The 10,806-nt window shown below is 42.9% G+C and overlaps 1 pseudogene; it reads right to left on the bottom strand.

Annotated features, from left to right (window-relative positions):
* Window positions 1–8,448: 8,448 nt before the first annotated feature.
* Window positions 8,449–10,429, bottom strand: LOC115542288 (zinc finger protein Xfin-like; annotated as a pseudogene).
* Between the last annotated feature and the right edge of the window lie 377 nt (window positions 10,430–10,806).

Below are 10,806 nucleotides of genomic sequence, written 5' to 3'. Positions count from 1 at the left end.
TATATATATATATATATATATATATATATATATATATATATATATATATATATATATATATATGTATGTATGTTTGTATGTGTATATATATATATATATATATATATATATATATATATATATATATATATATATATATGTATATATGGTCTTGTATATATATTTATATTGTCCTTAAATTTGTTATTTGTATATTTGTTTTTCTTAGGTTGTATCTTTTATATTTTGCGTATGCATGTGTATTTATGTTGCATGTATATGTATATGTATATATATATATATATATATATATATATATATATATGTGTGTGTGTGTGTATGTATATATATATATATGGATATGGATACATATATGTTATATTTTATTCTTAATATTTATTTATTTATTTATTTGTGTATGTATATCTGGAGTTCGTGACAAAAATAATTTCCCTCTGGGATTATTAAAGTATTTATCTATATATCTATGCAACAATGATGTGAAGGTAGTCCATCAACTCCTTTGTTTTATCCACTGAATCCAGATTTAAAAGGGTGCGCACACTAAAAACTGATTCTCCAGCTGATCCAAGCCTCCGGTACAGAGTCCTCCTTTGCCTGGAATAGCGCCCCCACTGGAGAAGTACATGTTGTACAGTCTCTCCTTCTCCACACTCACACCTGCCATCTGGGTGTTTGCCAATCAGAGCCAGCCCACTCCTCAGCCCACAGTGTCCAAGCCTCAGTCTTGTGATTGCTACATCATCTTTTCTTATGCACCTAAAAGTGCACCTATCTTTCTTTACATTTTCCTGTATTGTAAAGTACGCCCTTCCCTTCCTTTCCTTCTCCCAAGAATTTTGCCACCTTTCTTTTAGAGCCCTGTTTATTTTTTCCATGTACTCGGGTGCCCCATATTGCAAATGAATTTGCACTGTTTCCTCCTTCACCGCCTTCTTTGCCTCCTCATCCGCATCCTCGTTCCCTTTCACACCCACATGAGCCGGCACCCAGAGAAACCCCACCTTCTCCCCGCCTTGTAAATTCTGAACAGAGACTGTAGTATTTCCACAATTAAATCCGGTCTGGACTTGGATTTTCCTTCTTTTATTGAAATTAAAGCTGCAGCTGAATCACTACATATTATTGAATACCCCTGTTTATTATCCTCCACCCATCGTAAGGCCCATAAGACTGCCACCATCTCTGCTGTGACTACTGACATATGATCTGAGATTCTATACCCTATTCTGTACCCGATTTCAGGAATGCTAATATTTTCACTGGAAAATTTTAATTTATAAAACAATCATTGGGCTAATGCCACCATATCTCGCCTCTCTCATAAGCTGGAACCGTAACACCGTCAATACACGCTCCCTAAGCTTGCTTACATTACATCTGCCACATGCCAACACAAAACTGGGGAAGACAGCCTTCTGTTTTAAGGCACCCTTCATTTGGAATGAGGTCCAAAAATCACTAAGGTTGTGCTCATTTATTTCACTTAGGGAATTCACAAGTCTTATCATATGTACACCTGCCTTCTCCTGCAATGATTGTTACTCTTGACCCAACCGTTGTATTTTACTGTATTTATTTTATATGCATATTAATTTTATATTTCTTTTCTTTTTTCTTTCCAATGTATTAACTCCTGTTATACCCTCGGCACCATTGAAAATGAGGATCTTAATCCTCAATGTGTCTTCCGAGGCCTAAATAAATAATAAATAAATAAATAATACCCACTGCTACTTTACCACTCTCACGCTCCTTTGACCCATCAGTGTAAATGAGTAGATGGTCTCCCCATACTTGTTGCTGCCAGACTTCTATCTCTTTTACTACACCCTCTGTCATCCTTGATTTGCTTATACTCATAAACTTTAGGTCAACACAGTCTGAACCAGATCTGGGATCAGCCATGACGGAGCAACTGAGCGACACACTGGAGAACAAACACTATCATCCCTAATACCAATTTCCTGCGCCACTGATTTAAGATTTTCTGCAAAGTTAGCGTTAGTTTTTCTGATTCCCATAAACTCCCAATGATCACCCAGTAGGTCTTTTGTTGGTAACACTTCCCTTTGTCCTTTGAGCTTCATTAGGTATTTCAAGCCAAGTTTATATCTTCTTAATACGAGCGGCATCTCACCCATTTCTATTAGTAATGCTGCTATTGGAGTTGTACAGAATGCTCCACAGCACACTCTTAAGGCTTTTGCTTGGACTATGTCTAATTTGTTTAACACTGAAAGAGCTGCTGATCCATAAACCATGCATCCATAATCAATTGCGGATCTTATCATTGCTCTGTAAATCAAACCCTGTCCGACTTGTTCTGAACCATGTAGGTCGACCATCATTTAACACCACTAGCTGTTTTTTGTCTATAAACTCTTCTACAATTTTCCCATTCCTATTTCTCTTCTTGCTTCCCCACAGCTCATTATGTGCATTAAAATCCCCAACCCACACCATTGGTTCACTAATCCTATCCAAAATTTCCTGAAAATGAATCTCCTCCAACTTGATGCAGGGGTGTTATACAAATTAACAATGGAGATTTCCCCCCGGTCAGTCCACACTTCTGTGACAACACATTCCAACACTGTATCCATCTCCATTTTTCTAGATTGAACTCCATTCTTAATAAAAGTTGCACACCCCCCTCCTGCCGTACTCTCTCGATCCCTCCTTTCACACTTATGTCCCGGAATTCTAAAATCCAGTCTTGGTTTCAACCAAGTCTCCTCAATGCAAATTAATTCTGGCTTTTCCTCAAGCCCATCCAACATTTGTTTAAACTCTTGCCCATTTGCAACCAGACTCCTGGCATTCCACTGCATTAAATAAAACATAACACAAAGGACACTAATCCCCATCAGAATCCCCATGTGTACTTTCCATTTCCTCTTCCTCATTATCATCCAAGCTTGGATGTTGACCTCCATTTGACCTTTGATCTTCACTCTCCTGACAGTAGGTAAACTCCCATATTTCCTTAGGATTTATTCCTTTGAAACCTAGCAGCCTTTCTGCAGCAGAAGCAATTTCTCGCGCCACATCTGATTTTCTCTTTGCCAACAATTTAACCCTCCACATTGCTTCAACCATGAATGCCAGTAGCCCTTTCTTGCTTATCAAAACTGAATCATCATTTACAGCTATAGCATGCCCCTTTGCAACATCTCTTGCGACAGCCGTACTTTGACTTTGACTGCCCACCCTGCTCTCCTCCACCCTTCTGGCTGCCTCTGCATACGATATTTTGTTTTCCTTCTTTATTCTTTCAACATTTTCTGCTTTGACATAGTTTTGACACCCCCTGAAGGAAGCCAGGTGATCACCCCCACAGTTACAACACTTCACAGGTTCCTTGCACTCTTTTCCATCATGATCCTTGCTACATCGTCTACACCTTTGCTTCCATCTACACACAGCTGCCACGTGGCCATATCTCTGGCACTTAAAGCATCTCAGAGGATGTCTTTCATACTCTCTCACTGGGTAACTCATGTATCCCAACATGACTCTCTTAAGAACCACATCATCCTTAAAGGTAAGAAGGACAGGAGCAGTCCCTCCTCCATTCTCACCCTTCCCCATGCGCTTTGCAGCTATGACATTAGCCCCCTTCAGACAAGATAACTCTTCCTCAGACACTTCCAAGGACACATTATACACAACTCCTTTAACCCCTGTACTAATCCGTGGCTTGAACACCTCCACTCCCTTACCCAGCACATTTTTTATATTAAGCACCTTGTCTTGTTGCCTTGCAGATTTGCAGATGATAGAAATCATCCCATTTTGCAGAATAGAGGCATGCATTACATCACCTATCCCTTTTTTTAATTCATTAGTCAATTTAAGGGGACTAGCAGCAGAAAACCCAACACTTCACCCTTCACTTTGATCAGAACCTTAAACCCATCATCACTTTTTTGGTCTGGTCTCATTGCTTTTGCCTGTGAATTATCCACATCACTGTCTGGAGAATGATATCCTCTCTCTTTCCTTTTGAGTCTATCCTCGCCCACTGTACTCCTTTCCCCCCCACCCCCATCCCATTCCGCTCCCGTCGGCATGGGCCGACTCTGATTTAGGCAATCCCCAACTCAGCACCCGATCGTCAGATCGAACAGCTGAGTTTGCACAGACCTGTGCAGGGATATCGTTCCCGGACCTATACAGGCCGTCGGGAAATATCCCTACAAACAGATTCCCACAACACCCAAGCTGAACAACCCAAGAATCAACCAATTCAGAAATCTCCTTTAGCCATTGTCCTGAAGCCAACAACTTGAAGTCATAAACTATTTGAAAACACCGCCACTAGCACGCCACTACTCCACCCTGATCCGCTTCCTCTCCAACTCGGACATCCGGTCTCCTGCCGAGGCGTAACTTGTACTAGGAGGCATAACTTGTACTCTAAATCACGGTCCACGCGAGATCTTCTCTTTTCGCCATAAAAAAAAGAAAGCCTTGTAAATCACGGTTAACACGAGATCTTCCTTGAAGTCGGATCTTCAGATATTCATGTCGATAAGTAAAAAGAAGTGGATTAACAAGAATGATTTTTTTGGTTTTTACAAGCTTAATGAACTCTAGAACTAGGGCAGACTACTTGTGGTTGTGATACTGTTTAACATTCTTTACGAACGCTTAGGCCTACTGTTTTAACGTTGGAAGAAACTCCAGCTTTCGCCACCTCGGTGAAGTTAGTTCGATGCACACGTTTGAGATGCACACTGAAGTCACAAAATACTCTATACTGTACAGCAGGCCTATTCAACTAGCGGCCCGTGGGCCAAATGCGGCCCCTCTTAATTTTTTTCTGAACCGCAAGAGGTTGCATGCAAGAAATAAATAAAATAAAGGAGAAACATAGTTGTATACAAATCAGGTTTCTGTGTGTAGCCGGTGATACTAGCCAGTATCAGTACCCCACAATCAGGAACTGGCATCACTTATTTTGACAATGTTTGGCTCAACCGATACGTATGAGTCTAGCTTCTCTCATATGAATGCCATCAGAACAAGGGCACGTTGGTCGATGACCTATGAGAAGCTGCATGAGTGTCTCAGGATGAGCCAAACTAGGCAAACAAGGCAGTGCAATCATTCTCACTGACTCACTGGCTCAAAATGTCTCATATGTACAGTAGTTCTGTTTTGTGATGATTCAAACAACATTGTGGAATTCTAAATACGTGTCCAAAATATGTGAGAACGAAATCTTTTATAATGATACGATTAAAGTGAAGAAGGAAGGAATGCGTCTGACAAGTTTATTCCATGTAATAGTACTATATATATTAAGTTAACACTACTGTAGGTACGATTTATTTTTAGCGATTCATTGACGTAGTTTTACGCTGTGTGGCCCATGAACCCCCAGTGATTTTCCTTTTCGGCCCACTTGATAAGGAGGTTGAATAGCCCTGCTGTACAGGCCAGTAGATGTTGCTTGCTTCTTTCTGCCCCGAGTTAGTGCAACAGGGATGACGTAACTGAGAAATCCATGGATTGAAGACCGGCAAATATACATAAAATGAGGGCTTGTAATGTGAACGCTGTAATATGAAGGCTTTCTCATAACTATCCTCATGTTAGTGACATTGTTCTTGTCTTGTTTCTATCAGTAATATTTATTTTATTTCATTGTTTCCTATCTCATGCAGGACCTTGAAAACATGTAGCATGTGATCAATAACAATATGTATTCAATAAAGTTATTTGAATTATTAATCTGCTGTCTTTAATTCTTTGATTTATTAATCTGCAGTCTTTTTGTTAAAGGTATAAAGGGATTAAGTAGGCTAAACTTAAGCAGGTTCCCCACGTTAAACTACTATATGCATTACATTGTAAAATTGTAAAAGGCTTCCTTTCTTAAATGCATATGACTCAGGGATGTCAGTTTCAAGTAAGGCTATGATTAAGCTAATCAAGAGCATATACGATTGAGCTAATCAAGAGCATATTTTTAAATGAGCGGGTCGGGTGCATTATTTTTATATAAGGCCTAATATTTGAGGTCCGAGTTGCGATCATTTATTTACCCGCGCACCACTGCTACATACAGATCACATCCACGATTTAGAAGTACAAGACACGCCTCCGACTACAAGTTACGGCTCCGACTACAAGTTACGCCTCCTACTACAAGTTACGCCTCCTCCGACTACAAGTTAAGCCTCCTACTACAAGTTACGCCTCCGTCTTGCAAGACGCAGACAGATATTATTGCGATCGTAGCTATCATGGGCGGTCGGGACAAATTCTCTGGGCGGGCAAAACAAGAGAAACTTTTGGACCAAACTATAACACAATATTTGAAAAGATTTACCGAAAACATCAAACAAGAAAAGACAAACAGAAATGCACTGCTCCAGCTCATAACAATTCATTATTTTATTCTGAAGATTTTTTCTGTTTTTGATATAGTGGTACATTTTAATTATTTTGCATTGGTTCTTATTGGTGGTTTGTTGAATATACAGGTTCCTATTTGATGAACGATACATCAAAGACGTATCAAAGTTAATGCATGTGGAACCATTTGGGGGCGGTGAATCCTCCTCGGTGCAATTCACCTTCTGAACTGCAGCCACACACACACACACACACACACGCACACACACACGCACACGCACACACACACACACCGAAAAGCAAGTAAAAAGAAGAAAGACCGAACGCAAACCCTACCCGTTACTGAACACACAACATGATGAAGGATTCATCAAGATAGGCTTGTTCTCCTTTCCCAACAGTAACTGAATTACTCAGAGTATTGAAGAAACACTTGTCACTACACGGTCTTGTGTTTCAACACATTGTAGTAATTTGGAGCTGATTGGACAATTCAGCCAATGAATCTAATAGGCTACCTCCCTCAGCAGCATTCGTGCATTGCGCAACATAACTACATGCAGAGAGAAGTGATAGTTTGCTAATTAGCAGAGAGCCGTAAAAGCACTTTCTACCCATTTCAGCGGAGGAATTGGACTCCTCAATCACGCAATGTTATACTTAAAAGGAACAAGTAAGTCTTTTGGCATGTAGCATATAAAAAATATGTATACAACGGCCCCAAACTGCATTTGAAATTGACTTTGAGACTCCGGTAAAACACTATTGGACATTGATCATGATATGCCTCAATATCAGAATAACAACCATGGGTCAAATAGCAATGGCTAGTCGAATGAAAGTGAAAGCAGTGTAAGCTTGTCCAGGCCCTGCAAGTCAGGATGTAGGCTATGAATCAGAATACATTTTTAGCTAGAGGGCATCCCAGAAACCTACTCTATATTTTCTTGGGGAGGACCCCCGTCCATTACTGCACCCCACCCACGAATTGGATCACCAGCCGCCGCTGCAAACAGGGAGTGAAGGGGGACCAATGCTAGGAATCTTCTGACTTTGTCCCGTTAGAATAATGCTGCATTCTAGAGGGAGGACCGGCCTAAACAAAGCATCACTGAGATCTAGACATTTAACCAGGGACCTTTTAAAATGGATAATCTTCAACCATTATCGCCCATTATGAGACAATCCATCCAAGGTAGAGTTAGCATTAAGCACACGGAATGGAAAGGTAATTCGAATGAACACAATCATGTATAATGTGCGGTTCAATCGCAGTCTATTTCAGAAGTGAACTTTGCAGGCTTTTTGTAATAACAAAGATAACGGTAATGACAATGTTGTGGCAATATCAAGCATAACTTTAATATACAAATTATATGAACCCTGTTTAAATAATTTGTCAATTTCAATGAATTTCTACGCATTCTCCCGCCCTCTCTAATAGAAAGGTGTTAAGATATTTTGCATTTGCAACTGGGGACACCAAGTTTGATACTGAGGCCAATCCAGACTACTTTGTTGTGTAGATTCCTTTAACTGTCTTGCAGCCATGTCCACTTCACCCATATTGTGAATTGCAATTTAACTTGGTCTCTCCTCCGGCCAATCCTAAACTCCATGAAGGCCCCTCCCCTGACCTTTGTTTCCTTTGTATTTACCCACGATGTCAACGTTTCCTATAAGAATCATGTACACCCATCGTCTCATTGACTGTATGCTTGTTAACCTTTTTGCCTGTATCTTCCCCTGATCAAGTTCTAAATTAAATCTAATATTTTGCTGTCAGAAGTGTCCTAGAAATAATTTATTCAACACAGACATCAATTAATAAAAACAGAAAGCGAATCAAAAGTTGAAAGCGTTTAATCGTGATGAAAAGAAAAACTAAAAGCAGTAATTTAAACCAATACAGGACAGAGGTCTCAATCAAAGCGTCCCGTTACCCCGTGCCAAAGTGTGCTTGAGCATGTGCACACGCAAAGTGCTTGGGTCGCTGTAGCTGGCGTCGCACTGCAGACACACGCAGGGCTTCTCCCCGGAGTGAGTCCTCAGGTGGATCTTCAGGGTGCCTTTCTGACTGAAGCACTTCGTGCATTGGTCACACTTGTAGGGCTTCTCCTAAGAGTGAGTCCTCATGTGGGTCTTCAGGTGGCCTTTCTGACTGAAGCACTTCGTGCATTGGTCACACTTGTAGGGCTTCTCCCCAGAGTGAGTCATTATGTGTTCATTCAGGGTACCTTTCCGACTGAAGCAATTCATGCATTGGTCACACTTGTAGAGCTTCTCACCGGAGTGTGTCCTCAGGTGGAACTTCAGGTCGCATTTCCGTCGATAGCGCTTCGTGCATTGGTCACACCTGTAGGGCTTTTCCCCAGAGTGAGTCATTATGTGGTAATTCAGGGTGCCTTTCCGACTGAAGCACTTCATGCATTGGTCACACCTGTATGGCTTCTCGCCGGTGTGAGTCGACATGTGTAACTTCAGGGTGCAGCCTTGACTGAAGCGCTTCTTGCATTAGTCACACTTGTAGGGCTTCTCCCCGGAGTGAGTCCTCATGTGGGTCTTCAGGTGGCCTTTCTGACTGAAGCGCATCGTGCATTGGTCACACTCGTAGAGCGTCTCCCCGGAGTGAGTCCTCAGGTGGATCTTCAGGACGCATTTCATACTGAAGCCCTGCTTGCATTGGTCACACCTGTAGGGCTTCTCCCCAGAGTGAGTCCTCATGTGGCTCTTCAGTTCGTATTGCTGACTGAAGTACTTCGTGCATTGGTCACAGCTGAAGGGCTTCTCGCCGGAGTGAGTCGACGTGTGGATCTTCAGGGAGGAGCCACGACGGAAGCACTTCATGCATTGGTCACACTTGTAGAGCTTCTCACCGGAGTGTGTCCTCAGGTGGAACTTCAGGTCGCATTTCCGTCGATAGCGCTTCGTGCATTGGTCACACCTGTTGGGCTTTTCCCCAGAGTGAGTCATTATGTGGTAATTCAGGGTGCCTTTCCGACTGAAGCACTTCATGCATTGGTCACACCTGTATGGCTTCTCGCCGGTGTGAGTCGACATGTGTAACTTCAGGGTGCAGCCTTGACTGAAGCGCTTCGGGCATACTTCACACCTGTAGGGCTTCTCGCTGGTGTGAGTCGACATGTGGCGCTTCAGGGTGCCTCTCTTACTGAAGCGCTTCTTGCATTAGTCACACTTGTAGGGCTTCTCCCCGGGGTGAGTCCTCATGTGGGTCTTCAGGTGGCCTTTCTGACTGAAGCGCATCGTGCATTGGTCACACTCGTAGAGCGTCTCCCCGGAGTGAGTCCTCAGGTGGATCTTCAGGACGCATTTCATACTGAAGCCCTGCTTGCATTGGTCACACCTGTAGGGCTTCTCCCCAGAGTGAGTCCTCATGTGGCTCTTCAGTTCGTATTGCTGACTGAAGTACTTCGTGCATTGGTCACAGCTGAAGGGCTTCTCGCCGGAGTGAGTCGACGTGTGGATCTTCAGGGAGGAGCCACGACGGAAGCACTTCATGCATTGGTCACACCTGTAGGGCTTCTCCCCGGAGTGAGTCATCATGTGGCGCTTCAGGGTGCTTTTCTGACGGAAGCACTTCGTGCATTGGTCACACTTGTAGGGCTTCTCCCCAGAGTGAGTCAATACGTGTTCAGTCAGGTTGCCTTTGTGACTGAAGCGCTTCATGCAATGGTCACACTTGTAGGGCTTCACCCCTTCGTGAGTCATCATGTGGCGGTTCAGGCAGCCTCTCCGACCGAAGCGCTTCATGCATTGGTAGCAACAGTACGGCTTCTCGTCGTTGTGGGTCCTCATGTGGACGATCATATTGGCATCGTTGGGAATAACCTTTCCACAAAAGACACCGGGCCTGCCCTTGCCGCCGCCCTGATGCCCAGTCAGCTCCTCAAGTCGGACGAGCCGTACGCTGCAGGTCAGGCTCTTGGCCACGCTGTGGTCAGCAGACAGCGAGCTCAAGGCCTCTAGTTCTGACGCGGCAAAGAGGGTGTCATGGCCGTCCACCGCCAGTGGGCCCTCCCCTTGTCCGTAGACGCTCAGGATGCGCAGCTCCCCGCTGTGACTTGACATGTGGGAGGAGCCAGGGGCGTCCACACGCAGACTCTCCGAGGTGGCGCCGCGCTGGGTGCTGCAGTCTCTGATGCCATTGTCTTCTTCAGAGAGGAAAACAGAGAAAGAGAGAAAGTAATGTTTTGAATTAATCATTTTCATAAAGGTATAAAGTATGTCATTTGTACTAGGGATCCAAATTATCGAGTAATTCATTAATCGATATTTGTTTCATCTTATCGATTGATGATCGATTAATTGATAAGCGGCGATTCTTCTGAGAAGCTGAATTACCTTCTGAATATGACACATTTAAGTGGTAATTCAACAAAGTCGTTTAGTTGAGGTACTTTAAAATAATTCCACATA

Source organism: Gadus morhua, chromosome 4 (assembly GCF_902167405.1).
Source record: "Gadus morhua chromosome 4, gadMor3.0, whole genome shotgun sequence".
Lineage (NCBI taxonomy): Eukaryota > Metazoa > Chordata > Actinopteri > Gadiformes > Gadidae > Gadus > Gadus morhua.
Note: the sequence above shows the minus strand (reverse complement) of the source record. Positions and strands in the feature narration are given on the sequence as shown.